General features: G+C 47.9%; 1 non-coding gene across 1 annotated transcript; it reads left to right on the top strand.

The window, feature by feature from the left end:
* The first annotated feature begins 2,864 nt into the window (after positions 1–2,864).
* On the top strand, positions 2,865–2,946 carry Trnas-aga (transfer RNA serine (anticodon AGA)). The gene has a single exon. It is a non-coding gene; the product is annotated as a tRNA-Ser (tRNA).
* The last annotated feature ends 1,159 nt before the right edge of the window (positions 2,947–4,105 follow it).

The raw sequence follows: 4,105 nt of genomic DNA, 5'->3' as shown, positions 1-4,105 counted from the left end.
GCATCGTAGTGTCGCGGCAGTCGAGGCTGCACCGGCACTTGCTGAACCGGCGCTGCGCGCTCACAGCTCCACTTGGCACCGCCACGGCACTTTCCAGAACTAGTGAAGGCAGTGCAAGCCAAATCGACGAGACCTTAAATTGAATGAGTTCATTGAAAGAGCAGACTGTTTTAACAGCGGGGATGCTTATGCCAGCCGTCGGTTGTAATAAAAAAACTATCATCATCATGAACCGGCACGTGCTATGTTCTTCCTGTTCGTCCTCTTCTTCATTACTTCGCTCCCAGAGAACGTGCACCGATTTGTGCGGCGGGGGATGGAATAACTCTGATAAGTGAGGGAGCGAGTGATAGAAAGAAAGAGTGAGAGAGAGAAATTCTTGGTGAGGCGGGATTCGAACCAGCGTACCTGCGATCCGAAGGCGATTATCGCAACGAATCGGCTATCCAGGCACGCCAGCAGAGCCTAACAAGGTCATGTATAGTATAGTCCACCAAGAGGGTGGAAGGGGAGTGAGGGTGAGAAGGAGAGATGTGACGAGAGGGCGAGGAGGAGGGCAATGAGGGGGAGAGAGAAAAACTGCTCGCTCGGACTCGCTCAGACTCAGACTCACGGCTCGATCTGAGTGAGTCTGAATGAGTCAACTCATGAGTCCATTAGCGTGTAAATAACTTTTTCGACCATAGTGTCAATGCTATTTGACATCAATATCCCATTTAACTGGTGTTCTACTCCGCGCGTTTTGATCTCATACCTTTAAATACGAGTTATCAATGATTACAATCCAGTAAATGCCTCTTTATCGAAAGCGATGGCTCACACGAGATATTTTTATCAAGAACTCGTGAAAGATTTTGCGAGCTGGAGGTCAAACCCCCTTCCCCTCGCCCACCTCCGTAACTCACGCCTTTGATCAAAAAACGCCAGGCCTGCGCTGAAACCGCAGCACAGTCACAGCGAAAGCTGGAAGAGCGGCGTTTCTAGAGCCCGTTGTAAGCTCTCTTGGGGCTACAATACAAGTACACCAGAAAGGTACCCACTACGCCATAAATCACAATTTTTGTGAAGTTGGGAAGCACCTACTAAGTCATTATTCGTCATTCTGCGGAGAAGCGAGGCACCAGCTACACGTCTGTAAGGCATAATGTGTACTTTGTTGACGCAACGACTGATGACGATGAATTATGGCTCAGCCCTTTGTAATGGGTTGGAAGCTATAAACGGCCCACCAGTTATGTAATTTGCATTTGGTGACGCCGGTCGCTATTTCCCTCTCCCGTCATGCTGTATAACATACGTTGACGTGGGAGAGAGACGCGGGGGGGGGGGGGGGGGCGAAGAACTTTACTGAGACCCCGAGAAAATGTATCATGCGCTTATGGGCTTCCTTGGCAACCAATACAAGTGCACTTGCGAGGAACCCACTACGCTTTAAATCATTGTAATTTTACTGAGACCCCGAGGAAATGTATCATGCGCTTATGGGCTTCCTTGGCAACCAATACAAGTGCACTTGCGAGGAACCCACTACGCTTTAAATCATTGTAATTTTACTGAGACCCCGAGGAAATGGATCATGCGCTTATGGGCTCCCTTGGCAACCAATCCAAGTACACTTGAGAGGAACCCACTACGCTATAAATCATTGTTTTTTTGAGAAGTAGGGCAGCAGGCACTGCGCCATTTTTCGTCATTCTACGGAGAGCCGTGGTACCTGCTAAACGCACGTAAGGCATTATGCGCACTTTGTTGATGCTGTGCCTGATGACGACGAAGAATTATGGCAGAGCCCTTTGTAATGGGTTGGAAGCATTCAACAACCTACTCGTTGTGCAATTCTCATTGTGTGACGCCTGGTTACAGAATTCGCGCTGTGCGACGCTTGGTGCTTATTTTACTCTTCTACCACGCTATGTTGCATATGCTAATGCGGTTCCTTCCCGACATGAAGCCTGTATAGGACCTTTTTGCAAAGCAGTTTCAAGCACCGGCATGGCTCAGAGGTTGAATACTGGGCTCCCACGCAGAGGGCCCAGGTTCGAACCTCGTTCCATCATTTTGCCGTAGGGCTCACTCGGACTCAGGCTCACCGAAATTTTCCTCCTTCGGATTCACTCGGACTCAGACTCACGGCTCGATCTGAGTCTGAGTGGGTCGAATCATGAGTGAGATTGCCGACCTATGCCCACTACAGATTTCTTTTCTTTCACTCTAAAGTCTACCCAAGAGGACCAAGAGGTCACCAATGATTGTGACTATAGCGCCATTAAAGGACCTAAATGGAGCATTAAGGTCGCCTCAATTTTCTTGTCTTGTACTTCTAGCTTAAATCTTTTAAAAATAAATTCACTCTGAAAGACAGCTAGTATTTTCAACTAATATTTTGAAGAGGATTCAAATTGCTGGGATGTTCATCGTAATGTCTTGGTTGTAGTCACAGTGTAGGGCACATGTTACTACTGAAAAATTGAAGCCGAACAGTAAAGAGATTTTCAGTTACCGCAAATCTGAAACCTGGCATGTTTCGAGCTACCGTTCCCCGAAATCACCCTGAGGAATTTCCATCCCACTTAAGATGGCCCCGAATCGTTAGAGCGAGACTTTCGAAAAGTGTTGAATTTGACACACATTTGAAGAACGCATATGTTGCTTACAATAGCTACTCCATAAATCTATGTTTCTAGTTCTTGGCTTCGTATGCGTTGCAACGCGAACAATGTGGTGTAAGTGATCTCGCGAAACGAAAACAACAAAAAAAGGTAGGCGGCACGTGCGGCGAGAATGGTCGCAAACAATAGAAGAGGAAGTGCTTGCAACGTAATCCGTACCAAGTAGTGACAACTCTATGCATGCTGCGAGCATCGGCAGTCGTGGCCGAGCGGTTAAGGCGATGGACTAGAAATCCATTGGGGTCTCCCCGCACAGGTTCGAATCCTGTCGACTGCGAACTTTTTTTTTTGCTTTTTTTTTTGGTGGACTGGTGCGTTCTTTATAAGTAGCCCATCTTGTCTGACGCATTTATTCTTATTTTCCTTCCATAACCAAAGCAACTGCGAAAATCGTAAGCACCTTGCCGGAGTATACCATAGCATAGAAAGCAAATATGCTCAAACATTTAGAATGAAGCTTGCAATTCTATTCTTAAAAATTAAGCGTGTATCCACACGACGGACTTCTCCGCGGAAATCTCGTCCGCGGACGATCGTTCCGCCGCCCGTCCGGCTGCAAAGCACATCCAGACGACGGACGAAGCGAGTAGGCGGACGCGCCGGAGCAAAAAAACATGGCGGCACTGTCTGAAGCGAGAGCTGCCCGCTTCGAATCTTTAAGCACTTCGTCGCGCATTGCGCGGGCTGTTAGTCCCAAACTGACGATTGTGTCGACTTTAGGTTTATGTCCTCAAGCTTCGCCGGCAACGTATTCATGACAATTTGGTACTGCTTCCTAGCGCCGTACTCGTTTTCTGAGAGCTGTAGGCTTAGCGAGTGCCTCTATTAACAGAACATGAGCTCGGTGATCTGCGGTAGCGCGAGTGCTACAAAATCCCAGAGGTCATAATAATGTGCGAATGCTTGCTTGTTGCTTTTTTCTCTAGATGGCGCGAGCAGTCTGAAAGTCGAAAACACATTCATCGCTACCAAAATTATTGAAGGTTTTTATGTTTCCGTCTATGGCGCAGAGTTTCTTTTAAGTTGAAGATGGAGTTACTAATGGAGTTCCATACGAGAAAAAGAAAAAGCAGCGCTTGTTGCCAGACCGATAATGGCACCTTCGGCTAAATCTGTTGTGTTATTCCGCGCGAATCCGAATGCGAATTTTCCGTCCGCGACGTCCGCGGACGAGGCACGGATGGCACAAATCCGTGACGCGGGGTCACGTGATGCGCCGTCCGCGGCGGAAAAGACGATTCGGTCCGTCGTGTGGATACACCCTTTTTTTTTTTAGTGCGCGAGGTCTTTTCAAGAACGGCTTCGAGTTGCCATAGACGGCCAGGCTCTCATTCCATTTAGCTTTGGCGCTTTGTGTTCATTAACGCCTCTTTCATTTATATCGCACGTCTACTCCAGGTTATCAGAGGCTTCCAAAGTGATATGGAGGAGGTGAA

The sequence above is a fragment of the Rhipicephalus sanguineus genome, chromosome 1 (assembly GCF_013339695.2).
Source record: "Rhipicephalus sanguineus isolate Rsan-2018 chromosome 1, BIME_Rsan_1.4, whole genome shotgun sequence".
NCBI classification, from domain to species: Eukaryota; Metazoa; Arthropoda; class Arachnida; order Ixodida; family Ixodidae; genus Rhipicephalus; species Rhipicephalus sanguineus.
This window is presented reverse-complemented; position numbering and strand designations above follow the sequence as displayed.